General features: G+C 43.9%; 1 protein-coding gene across 5 annotated transcripts in view; it reads right to left on the reverse strand.

Annotated features, from left to right (window-relative positions):
• LOC143782270 (poly(rC)-binding protein 3-like) overlaps window positions 1-13775 on the reverse strand; it is a 2306623-nt gene that overhangs the window by 1623363 nt on the left and 669485 nt on the right. For all 5 annotated transcript variants that reach the window (XM_077269554.1, XM_077269555.1, XM_077269553.1 and 2 more), the window contains exon 2: window positions 13119-13177. The gene's annotated coding sequence lies outside the window, so the exon portion shown is untranslated. The remainder of the gene's footprint in view (window positions 1-13118; window positions 13178-13775) is intronic.

Here is a 13775-nt window from a genome sequence, read left to right on the forward strand (position 1 = left end):
TTCTTCCACTCCTTCTGAGGTCCCTGAGTTTTTGTCTGACTACCAGGATGTATTTGATGAGCCCAGGTCCAGTACCCTGCCCCCTCATAGGGATTGTGACTGTGCTATTAATTTAATTCCTGGTAGTAAATTCCCTAAGGGACGACTTTTTAATTTGTCTATACCAGAGCATGCCGCGATGCGGAGTTATATAAAGGAGTCTTTGGAGAAGGGACATATTCGCCCATCCTCCTCCCCTCTTGGTGCATGATTCTTTTTTGTGGCCAAGAAGGATGGTTCTCTGAGACCTTGTATAGATTATCATCTTCTAAATAAAATCACGGTCAAATTTCAATATCCTTTGCCACTATTGTCTGATTTGTTTGCTCGCATTAAGGGTGCCAGTTGGTTCACCAAGATAGATCTCCGTGGTGCGTATAACCTTGTGCGCATTAAGCAGGGAGATGAATGGAAAACAGCATTTAATACGCCCGAAGGCCATTTTGATTACTTGGTGATGCCTTTTGGACTCTCTAATGCGCCTTCTGTGTTTCAGTCCTTCATGCATGACATCTTCCGAGAATATCTGGATAAATTTATGATTGTTTATCTGGATGACATTTTGGTCTTTTCTGATGATTGGGAGTCCCATGTGAAGCAGGTCAGGATGGTGTTTCAGGTCCTGCGTGCTAATGCTTTATTTGTGAAGGGCTCAAAATGCCTCTTCGGAGTACAGAAGGTCTCCTTTTTGGGTTTTATATTTTCTCCTTCTACTGTGGAGATGGACCCAGTCAAGGTCCAGGCTATTCATGACTGGAATCAGCCCACGTCTGTTAAGAGTCTTCAGAAGTTCTTGGGTTTTGCTAATTTTTACCGTCGTTTCATCGCTAATTTTTCTAGCGTGGTTAAACCTTTGACGGATTTGACCAAGAAGGGTTCTGATGTGACTAATTGGTCTCCTGCGGCCGTGGAGGCCTTTCGGGAGCTGAAGCACCGGTTTTCTTCAGCTCCAGTCTTATGTCAGCCAGATGTCTCTCTCCCCTTCCAGGTCGAGGTTGATGCTTCTGAGATTGGAGCAGGGGCTGTTTTGTCGCAGAGAAGCTCTGATGGCTCTGTGATGAAGCCATGTGCTTTCTTTTCAAGAAACTTTTCGCCTGCCGAGCGGAATTATGATGTTGGTAATCGGGAGTTGTTGGCTATGAAGTGGGCATTTGAGGAGTGGCGACATTGGCTCGAAGGAGCTAAACATCGTGTGGTGGTCTTGACTGATCACAAAAATCTGATTTACCTTGAATCTGCCAAGCGCCTGAATCCTAGACAGGCTTGTTGGTCGTTGTTTTTCTCCCGTTTCAACTTCGTGGTCTCATACCTGCCTGGTTCGAAGAACGTGAAAGCTGATGCACTTTCTAGGAGTTTTGTGCCTGACTCTCCGGGAGTTTCTGAGCCGACTGGTATTCTCAGAGAGGGAGTGATTTTGTCTGCCATTTCCCCAGATTTGCGATGAGTGCTGCAGAAATTTCAGGCGGATAGACCTGACCGTTGTCCACCAGAGAGACTGTTTGTCCCGGATAGATGGACCAGCAGAGTTATTTCCGAGGTTCATTCTTCGGTGTTGGCGGGTCATCCTGGGATTTTTGGTACCAGAGATTTGGTGGCTAGATCCTTCTGGTGGCCTTCCTTGTCGCGGGATGTGCGTTCCTTTGTGCAGTCTTGTGGGATTTGTGCTCGGGCTAAGCCTTGCTGTTCTCGTGCCAGCGGTTTGCTTTTGCCTTTGCCTGTTCCGAAAAGGCCTTGGACGCACATTTCCATGGATTTTATTTCGGATCTTCCAGTATCTCAGAAAATGTCTGTCATCTGGGTGGTGTGTGATCGTTTTTCCAAGATGGTCCATTTGGTGCCCTTGCCTAAGTTGCCTTCTTCCTCCGATTTGGTTCCTCTATTTTTTCAGAATGTGGTTCGCTTGCACGGCATTCCTGAAAATATTGTGTCTGATAGAGGATCCCAGTTTGTGTCCAGGTTTTGGCGGACTTTTTGTGCTAAGATGGGCATTGATTTGTCTTTTTTGTCGGCCTTCCATCCTCAGACTAATGGCCAAACCGAGCGAACTAATCAGACGTTGGAAACTTATTTGAGATGTTTTGTTTCTGCTGATCAGGATGATTGGGTGACTTTTTTGCCATTGGCCGAGTTTGCCCTTAATAATCGGGCTAGTTCTGCTACTTTGGTTTCGCCTTTTTTCTGCAATTCTGGTTTCCATCCTCGTTTTTCCTCGGGTCAGGTTGAGCCTTCTGACTGTCCTGGGGTGGATTCTGTGGTGGATAGGTTGCAGCAGATTTGGAACCATATGGTGGACAATTTGAGGTTGTCACAGGAGAAGGCTCAGCGCTTTGCCAACCGCCGCCGCGGTGTGGGTCCCCGACTTCGTGTTGGGGATTTGGTGTGGCTGTCTTCTCGGTATGTTCCTATGAAGGTCTCCTCTCCTAAATTCAAGCCTCGCTTCATCGGTCCTTATAAGATCTTGGAAATCCTTAACCCGGTGTCTTTTCGTTTGGATCTCCCAGCATCGTTTGCCATTCATAATGTGTTCCATAGGTCTTTGTTGCGGAGGTATGTGGTACCTGTGGTTCCTTCTGTTGAGCCTCCTGCTCCGGTGCTGGTCGAGGGTGAATTGGAGTACGTGGTGGAGAAGATTTTGGATTCTCGTATCTCTAGACGGAGGCTTCAGTATTTGGTTAAGTGGAAGGGCTATGGTCAGGAGGATAATTCCTGGGTTGTCGCCTCTGATGTTCATGCGGCCGATTTGGTTCATGCCTTCCACACGGCTCATCCTGATCGCCCTGGGGGTCTTGATGAGGGTTCGGTGACCCCTCCTCAAGGGGGTAGTACTGTTGTGAACTCTATTTTTGGGCTCCCTCTAGTGGTCACAAGCGGTACTGTGTAGTGTTGTCTTTCTGCAGGTTGGCAGCATCAGCTGGTTCGTTATCCTTGGTTGGTTTCCTATTTAGCTCACCTGGATACTCCGTTCCTTGCCTGCTATCAATGTATTCAGTGCTCTTCAGATTCCTTGTGTCTACCTTGCTCCCAGTCTCTCCAAGACAAGCTAAATTTTTGTTTGATCATTTTTTGATTATCAGTGTTCATTATGTTTTTAGTCCAGCTCGCTAAAATGTGATTTCCTCGCTTGCTGGTTGCTCTAGGGGACTGAGTTTCTCCCCCCACACCGTTAGTTGGTGTGGGGGTTCTTGAAATCTCAGAGTGGATATTTTGTAAGGGTTTTTTACTGACCGCATAGATTCCCTTTTCTATTTTCTGCTATCTAGTATTAGTGGGCCTCATTTGCTGAATCTGCTTTCACCCCTGTGTATGTGCCTTCCTCTTACCTCACCGTTATTATTTGTTGGGGGCTTCTATATCTTTGGGGATTATTTCTCTGGAGGCAAGAGAGGTCTTTCTTTCTCTCTAGGGGTAGTTAGTTCCTCAGGCTGGCTCGAGACATCTAGGATTTTTAGGCACGTTCACCGGCTACTTCTAGTGTGTTTGGATAGGTTCAGATTTGCGGTCAGTCCAGTTTGCCACCTCCCTAGAGCTTGTCCTATGTTTGTTACTTAGCTGGAGTAATTTGTGATCCTCAACCACTAAGGATCATAACAAGTATGTACCTGTATGTCATCTCCTCCTGTATATAGTATATACCTGTGTGTCATCTCCCCTGTATATAGTATATACCCGTGTGTCATCTCCCCTGTATACAGTATATACCTGTGTGTCATCTCCCCTGTATATAGTATATACCTGTGTGTCATCTCCTCCTGTATATAGTATATACCTGTGTGTCATCTCCTCCTGTATATAGTATATACCTGTGTGTCATCTCCCCTGTATATAGTATATACCTGTGTGTCATCTCCCCTGTATATAGTATATACCTGTGTGTCATCTCCTCCTGTATATAGTATATACCTGTGTGTCATCTCCTCCTGTATATAGTATATACCTGTGTGTCATGTCCCCTGTATATAGTATATACCTGTGTGTCATCTCCCCTGTATATAGTATATACCTGTGTGTCATCTCCTCCTGTATATAGTATATACACGTGTGTCATCTCCTCCTGTATATAGTATATACCTGTGTGTCATCCCCCCTGTATATAATATATACCTGTGTGTCATCTCCCCTGTATACAGTATATACCTGTGTGTCATCTCCCCTGTATATAGTATGTACCTGTATGTCATCTCCCCTGTATATAGTATATACCTGTGTGTCATCTCCTCCTGTATATAGTATATACCTGTGTGTCATCTCCTGTATATAGTATATACCTGTGTGTCATCTCCCCTGTATATAGTATATACCTGTGTGTCATCTCCCCTGTATATAGTATATACCTGTTTGTCATCTCCCCTGTATATAGTATGTACCTGTATGTTATCTCCCCTGTATATAGTATATACCAGTGTGTCATCTCCTCCTGTATATAGTATATACATGTGTGTCATCTCCTCCTGTATATAGTATATACCTGTGTGTCATCCCCCCTGTATATAGTATATACCTGTGTGTCATCTCCCCTGTATATAGTATATACCTGTGTGTCATCCCCCCTGTATATAGTATGTACCTGTATGTTATCTCCCCTGTATATAGTATATACCAGTGTGTCATCTCCTCCTATATTTAGTATATACCTGTGTGTCATCTCCCCTGTATATAGTATATATGTGTGTGTCCTCTCCTCCTGTATTAGACCTCGTTCACATGTTATTTGCTCAGTATTTTTACCTCAGTATTTGTAAGCTAAGTTGGCAGCCTGATAAATCCCCAGCCAACAGGAAGCCCTCCCCCATGGCAGTATATATTAGCTCCCACATACACATAATAGACAGGTCATGTGACTGACAGCTGCCGTATTTCCTATATGGTACATTTGTTGCTCTTGTAGTTTGTCTGCTTATTAATCAGATTTTTATTTTTGAAGGATAATACCAGACTTGTCTGTGTTTTAGGGCGAGTTTCATGTGTCACGTTGTGTGTGTTGAGTTGCATGTGGCTACTTGCATGTATCGACTTTTGTGAGATGAGTTTTGTGTGGCTACATGCGTGTAGCAATTTTTTGTGTGTCAAGTTGCATGTGACAGGTTAGTGTAGCAGGTTGTGTGCAGCAAGTTTTGCGCATGGCGAGTTTTGCGCGTGGCGAGTTTTATGTGTGGTGCGTTTTGAGTATGTGCAAGTTTTGTGTGAGCAGGCATACTAGCTAAGAGAACACATATATAAAACATAACCTTTAATGGTACCACTTAATAAAATCTAATATGGACAATACAGTACACAAAGTGTTAAAGTGCGAAATTAGTGCCAATATAACCAGTGCTCGAATAAAAAAATGGCTTGATCTCACCAAATGATGTTGCTCGTGCAGGAGCCTCAGTCTGTTTGAAGGGGGAGGGAGAAACAGTACCTGTACTACCCAGTCGTGCCCCTGTATTGCTCCTGCCCTGACAAGGGCAGTTCCCAAGTCATTCTAATATCTTGTACCCACCATAACCGAATGTATTTCCCTACGCGTTTCCTCTCCCATAGGGGAGATTCATCAGGGGAACAGAAACTAAAGTAAATGTGGCATATTTTTCCTTTGTGGAGAGGAACCCCTACAGTGGAAGGGAATTCCTATGTCCGTTACACCCGGTTGCGGGTACGGACTATGGCAGGTTTTGTGTGAGGCAACTTTTGCATGTGTTGCAACTTTTGTGCATGTGGCAATTTTTCCGCGTGTGCAAGTTTTGCGTGTGGCGAGTTTTGAGTGGCGACTTTTGTGTTTCGACTCATGTGGCGAGGTTGGTGTATGTGTGGTGAAATGTGGACTGAGGGTGATATGTGTTCAAGCACGTGGTAGTGTGTGGTGCATTTTGTGTGTGTGTTCATATCCCCGTATGTGGTGAGTATCCCATGTCGGGGCCCCGCATTAGCAACTGTACCGTATATACTCCTTGGCACTATCGCTCTCATTCTTTATGTCCCCCTTGTTCACATCTGGGAGCTGTCAATTTGCCTCCAACACTTTTCCTTTCACTTTTTCCCCATTATGTAGATAGGGGCAAAATTGTTTGGTGAATTGGAATGCGCAGGTTTAAAATTTTGCCTCACAACATAGCCTATGATGCTCTCGGGGTCCAGACGTGTGACTCTGCAAAATTTTGTGGCTGTAGCTGCGACGGTGCAGATGCCAATCCCGGACATACACACATAGACACACACATTCAGCTTTATATATTAGATTTCCAAAACAGTATTCAGAAAACCTTTCATTACTAGCAGCAATCTCCACTTCAGCTCTATTTGCCAGACAGGAACTGTCAAATAACATTAAAGTCACCCACAGATCGGTATATTGAGTGACAGAGCAGACCTCTCTAGAGAAAGATGGAGCACTGCAGGTCTTCACACTGCCAAAACACATATACTAATTATTTCCACATTGGCTGACACTGCCAGCAGACCTTTTTAGTTTCATTTGCCATCACTGGAATCATTTCTTTTAGGAAGTTATTTTCTACCCACGTGGAACAGAACCAGTGACACATGCTTACAGGTTAACACAGAATTTAGCATTGTTGTAGCTCAGCTTTATGACTGCAATTTGAAACTGTGACTTTTCAATAACTATGTAACTGTGAGAATTGTAAGGAAGCGTCTCCTGGCACTCTGCGGTCAAGCTCTCAGGAACGTTGCACCGGGCATGTGATATTATAAGAAATTCAAAAAACTGACATATGCAAAGGGGGCAGATAAAAAAGTAAATGGAATGGGTGGACAGAGGTAGTTAGAAACATGATCAAATTTGCATTTATTCACTTTGAGAAAAAAAAGCCTTTTGAGCAATCTAACAACAATGATCTTTCCCCAGCCAGGGCTAAATGTAGGGCAAAGATGATCACATTACCATCACAGATGGGGATTCTGTACCATTAAAGCCAAAGGACTATTGAACTCAGTCAGTTTATTTCCAGTACTGGTAAAACTGGTCCCAGAGATAGCCGTGTCCGTGTGTCCATGTGTGACTACGTGTGGCACATGTGCGGCAACTGTGTGCCACCTGTGCGCCGCAAAAGTACAACATGGATGGTCGCAGGGAAAGAAGTGCTACAGTTAGCTCTGTTCCCCGGCGGCTGGTGCTGAAGCCATCTCTCATTATCCTCCCCTGCTCTGCTGGCAATTGGCGTGAGTAGAGGAGAATGATGAGTTATCTTAAAGTTCAAATGATGACAGCAGGTGGGGGCTTTTGGGACATTTACCTCCATCATCCGACACCTGCAAACAGCAGCTCGCAGCTGCCCAGAAAAGGTGCATCTATTAGATGCGCCAATTCTGGTGCTTTGTCTGGCTTTTCCCACTTGCCCTGTAGCAGTGGCAAGTAGGGTTCATTCATTAATGTTCTAAATTAAACTATACTTACTGTAACACCTAATTCCCCGATGCCCTCGAAAGTAAAAAAATAAACCAACAATATTCCGTACCTGTCTATCGTTTTGCCCCACGCTGTAATCCATGTCTGGGGGCTAAATAGTTTTCAACCTGGATGGTGCCAAGTTGCGACCATCCCGGCTGAAAACTACTGGTGAATAAGCTGCTGAGAGCGCAGCATCATTCACCAGCTGTGACATAATCACCGGCATTTTCCCACAGTCCTGATGTTACCGCAGTTCAGCCCGGCCTCAATGATCTCACTGCTGGTGAATGATGCTGCTCTCTCAGCAGCTCATTCACCAATGGTTTTCAGCCGGGACCTATGCATCTTGGCACCATCCAGGTTGAAAACTATTTAGCCCCTAGACATGGATTATAATGTGGGACACAAAAATTGACAGATATGGTATATTGTTGGTTTATTATTTTACTGTTATTACTGGAGATCAAGGGGTCAAGGAATTAGGCGTTGCAGTAAGAATGGTTTAATTTAGAATATTAAAGGAGTCTGTGTAATTTTTTCAAATAAAGGATTTTATTCTGTGTCTTTATTTAACATATAACTATAGGATTAGTAATGGAGAGGTGTTTTATAGACACCTCTCCATTACTAAGCTGTGGGCTTGATGTCATCTGTCATTACAGATGTGACCTCAACCCCACAAATATGAACCCCACTTGCCACTGCTACAGGGCAAGTGGGAAAAGCCAGACAAAGCACCAGAATTGGTGCATCTAATAGATGCACCTTTTCTGGGCAGCTGCGAGCTGCTGCTTTTAGGCTTGGGGAACCTATATCTATGGCCAGTTACCAGCCTGAGAAGAGCAGCCCACAGCTGTGAGCTTTAGCAAGGCTGGTTGTCAAAAATGGGGGGACCCCACACCATTTTTTTAAATTATTTATTTAAAGAATTAAAAAAAACAATGTGGGAACCCCTCTATTCTTGATAACCAACCTTGCAGAAGAAGACAGCTGAGGGTTGCAGCCCCCAGTTATGAGTTTTGTCTAGTTGGTTCAAGAAAATAAGGGGAAACCCATGTCGAGTTTTTCATTCATTTATTTCATTAGATCGCAGGCGGCGGCTGTGTAATATCCCAATGATCCGCTCCTGCTGCCACTGTTATTAGTGGCAGCAGGTGTCGGATGATGAGGGTAAGAGTCCCAAAAGCCCCCACCTGCTGTCATAGTTCAGACTGTAATAGAATGCTAATCATTTTCCTCTGCTCGCGCTGATCGCCGGCAGAGGAAGGGAGAATGATGAGAGTATCTTTAGCACCAGCCTTTGGGGAAAAGCGCTTACTGTAGCCCTTCTTCCCCGGCAGCCATCCCTGTGAAACTGATGAGGGACACGAACGGCATCCGTGTGCGGTACGTGATTACACGGACCCATTCACTTGATGTGTGATTCGTGCAGCTGCACAAAAACGAACATATAGACGTGTGGGTCACTCGGACACACGGACCATGAAAAAACTCAGATATGTGCACAGACCCATTCATTTGAATAGGTCTACGTGTGTCAGTGTACATGTAAATACTGTCACCACACGCACTGAAGACACTGAAGTGTGAAAGAGGCCTTAGGGCTTATTCACACATCAGTATTTGGTAAATATTTTTGATCAGAATTTGTATGTTCTATGTATTGGAGACACTCCTGGTTTTGGCATACAGTTACTGATGATATGCCGATCAAAACAATGATGTGTGAATAATGGCTTAGGATCGCTCAGAGGATAAACAAGAGGATTCCAGCATCTGCTTAATTATGCAGAGCTGAAACATGACTTTTAATGAGAAAAATAAAATTCTAAGAACAAAAACATGCCAAACAAAAATGGGGAAGAAGGGGAGATAGGCACGGGGGGGAGGTGGGGGGAAGATAAAAGGACACAATCTACGTGTTTCAAGCTGGAAAGCTCTTAGATCCATGTCTTTTCATATCCCAGTGTGACGCCCCAGGGTCCTGGTTGTCACAGTGGCATTTCTTTCCTCACGGGGAGAGTGATGTCACGCTTAGAAGCGATGGAAGATTCCTCTTAACAGGTAATTAGCACATACAACACTATTCTGACTCCAGGCCAGAAGGGGGAGCTCTACACCCAACTTCAGGAGAGCTGCTCTCTCTGGTCGGGAGGAGGAATTAGTTGCTAGGCAGTTACTAGGCAGTTACGAAGATTTAAACAGTTGGTGCCAGACAGCAGACTGGAGCAGTCTGAGGCAGAAGGATGGGTGAGGGGCCATACAGCCTGAGGTGCTGTAGCTCCTAGATAGCAAGATACAGAAGGAAGACCAGCCTTTACCTAACGTGCCAGAGAGCGAAGCACAGGAGAGTGACAACAAGGGAGAATAGCTGTGACTTGGCTACCTCCCTGATAGAGCGCAGTTACCGGTAACTGGAAGACCGAGATTGTGTCATACTCTAGAAGGCACAGCAGAAATCGGTAGGACAGCTAGACTACACGTAACCTGTCAGCCCTAATGCCCAGGAGACACAGTGACACATAGAGCCCGGGTCACAATAGAGACCCTGTAAAAAGGTTCGAGTCACCTGTCATATGGGTTTGTGTCAAACTTCAATAAAGGACAGAGATAACTGAGAGGACCTTGCTAAGAAGTCATAGGCAGTAAGGGACTATAATACCACAACGCTAAGAGGAAAGCTTTTAACTCCACCTAGTTAAGCTGAACTCTGAACTTGCTTCCAAGCTGGCCGGACCCTGCCTGTACCTGTGATCTGGTGCCCTGGACTGTGGCTGCCTGCTACCATCAGTAAACCAGGTAAAAAGACTGCACAACTGCGTCCTTCATTCTTTACTGCACCACTCACCATCTTCCATCTATACACCGGGAGCCCTGGGGACCTACTTCACCTGTGGGAAGTTATACCATCTGGCTGCCATAACATCACCCCAGAGGACCCCTTAAAGCAGTGTTGGTCATCCCTGACCGAATACCACAGGTGGCGTCACAAACATTCATTATTTTACAAATCCCTTTAAAGACTATCCCTTTAACATGGGCGCCCAGGGCCACGGACCGGGTCACCGCAGCCGTGACATGTCTCTTTAAGTACCGGACCCAGTACCGAGTACCCCACGGCCCTGGTGGGCGTTTCCCCCCCCCCAGTGTCTACTTCCCCTTCCCCCATTATTGTTTGGCATGTTTTTCCTCTTATAGTTATTATTTTTTCTTATTATGTCATAATCATTAGAGTCACTCACACAAACGTATACATAGCGCAAGTGCTATCCTATATTTTATCGGATAGCTCTCTGACCAATTTTATATACGGGGCAGTGCAAATCGCATCACGCACATCCATCCAAGTCTATGAATGCGAGAATAACATAGGACAGCACTTAGACATCACTTGTATGTGTGCAGGAAAATGAAGGTATCCAGCTCAGGAAATAAAATCAAAAGTCTTTATTTGGACAAATTTAAAAAGTAAGCTGCTTGACAAACCAGTGCATACGGGGGGAAGGAATGTTTGAATAACTGGACGCGTTTCGAACACGTGTAGTGTTCTTAGTCTCCTTAGTCCTTTTTTCTGATCACTTGTATGTGCATTGAGACAATGGAGAAAATGGATAAATTCTTCATCTTCTCAGCTGTGCTACGATTCTGTCATGTGAGAAAATCGAATCACAGTAAACTGACACTAGGCTCAAACTCTGATCAGAGTATCCAAGTGTCATTTACATAATCATGCCAATTCTCTCGCATGAGAGAATCATCGCTCGTGTGACCCCGGCCTTAGGGGCAGTTTTACAGTTAAAACAGAGCTATACTCAACTAACTTTGCAGAAATCAACAGTATAGTATATAAGAAACGTTGTAATCTTGATTCAGATCAACACAGAGGTTGATTCAGAGGCTGATTCAGATCAAAACAGCTGAGTGCTGCTGTCCCCCATGTTGCTGCAGCTTGTCTCTGTGAGCTAAAAGGAGCATGAAGAGCAGGCAGCCCCTCTCTGTGCTGTCTATGGGAGTGATGACTGCAGCTTGTCTCCCCCCAGTAAGCAGTAGATTGCCAAATACAGATAGAGCATGCAAAGGGGAAAACTGGTGAGAATGCAGGATAGAAGTCACATAATGGTCAGAAATGGCATTATTCCTCATATACACACAGGACTCTTTATTCTGAAAGGTTACTTCAAAAGCACAGTTAGGCTGTGTGCACACGTTCTGGATTTTTTGTGTTTTTTTGCTATAAAAACGCGATAAAACCGCAAAAAAAATGCTCACATTAAGCATCCTATTAAAAGAATGCAATCCACATTTTGTATGCACATGCTGCGTTTTTTTCCTGAGCGGAACCGCATTCCGGAAAAAAACAGCATGTTCATTAATTTGCGGAATCGCGGGGATTCCGCACACATTGGAATGCATTGATCCGCTTACTTCCGGCATGGGGCTATGCCCACCATGCGGGAAGTAAGCCGATCATGTGTGGTTGGTACCCAGGGTGGAGGAGAGGAGACTCTCCTCCAGGCTCTGGGATCCATATAATTGTTAAAAAAAGAATTAAACTAAAAAATAGGGATATACTCACCTTCCGATGGCCCCCGGAGACCTCTGCCTCTCAGCGGTGCACGCGGCGGCTTCCGTTCCCAGGGATGCTGTGCGTGAAGGACCTGGGATGATGTTGTGGTTATGTGACCATGACGTCATCCCAGGTCCTTCGCACACAGCATCCCAGCCGCCGCGTGCACCGCTGAGGAGATAGGGTGACGTCGGAAGGCGAGAATAATCATTTTTTTCATTTTTTTATTATTTTTAACATTAGATCTTTTTATTATTGATGCTGCATAGGCAGCATCAATAGTAAAAAGTTGGTCACACTTGTCAAACACTATGTTTGACAAGTGTGACCAACCAGTTAATCAGTTTTCCAAGCGATGCTACAGATCGTTTGGAAAACGCTAGCATTCTGCAAGCTAATTACGCTTGCAAAACGCTAGTGTTTAGCGGGAATATGCATGCCAATTCCACATGCGATATATCTGCGGCAGGAGTTGCAGAATTTCTGCAGAAATTTCCGTGGAAATTCCGAAACGTGTGCACATAGCCTTACACTTTAGTTTACAGAGAATGTCTTTTTTCAAAGATATACAATAACTAAGATTCACAATACTCTAAAAAATGTATTTGGCATCAGTGACAATTTTATTTCTGCACGGCTGAGTATTTTTTTTCAAAATGTTTGTTTTACCTGCAAGTGGAGGCAGGTACAGTATAATAAAAGTTGCAAGAATAATGGCTAAGGCTTCATTCAGATTCTTCTGGTATGACAACAAAGGGTCCATCTTTCATCAGTGTAATGATTTTTACTATCAGTGCTAATCAGTGATTTTTTTAGCATGGAAATAGAAATAAATCGCAAAGATTTTCCGTCCATAACAATGTTAATTAATGATCTGCACACATATTACACCCGAATGGTATTGTGTTCTGCTACCGATGTTTCAGGAACCCATAGAAATAATATTGGTAATTTGTAGCCATGATTTGGATCAAGAATGGCCATGTCTATGTGATTTCTTTTTGCAGACACAGCATAAAAACGCAAAAATGTGAACAGGTACATAGATTATAATGGGTAGCATACATACGTAATTCACAGATGTTTAAATGAAACCTTAAGAAAAGATAAAAAAATATTTACCTTATTATAATATCCTGTGCTGTTTGATGATAATTCTGCAGAGTGGTATTAAATCCAACCTGTAAAATTAAAAAGTACTAATATCAGTATAATAATATATTCATATGATTTTCAGTTTATTTGTAAAAATGTCTTAATTAAGAGTTAAGCGTTAAAAGGGATTTCCAGGCAATTTTACTTCTTTAAAAATTACTTTGGGTGGTCCACTTTGTGCCCCATTTATATGGACACATAACTACTGCAGCAAATGAATGGACAGAAGCTGGGCATACATCGTCTGAGATGGTCTAGTGAATTCTGCATTGAGCAGGGGTTGGACACAATGACCCTGGAGGTCTCTTCCAACTCTAACATTCTATGATTCTATGACACAGTGGTGACGTTTTGGCCAGTAATGCAAGCAGTTAGAATATGTGGTCCTATCTGTTTAGATGAAACAAAAAACACAGAGACAGTCATGGGTCCCAAGAAGTGTTGGATCGGGAGCCGCAGGTGATTGATAAAGTTAAATACACCTATTCATAGGCAGACTACTACACAGACACTACTTTCGATTAAATTTAAGGGTATGTCATCACATGGCAGATGTCTAGCAGAAATTTCTGCAACTCAAATTATGTCCAATACTTCAGAAGGGGGTTGTGATTACAACCCCTG

The sequence above is a fragment of the Ranitomeya variabilis genome, chromosome 6, assembly GCF_051348905.1.
Source record: "Ranitomeya variabilis isolate aRanVar5 chromosome 6, aRanVar5.hap1, whole genome shotgun sequence".
Lineage (NCBI taxonomy): Eukaryota > Metazoa > Chordata > Amphibia > Anura > Dendrobatidae > Ranitomeya > Ranitomeya variabilis.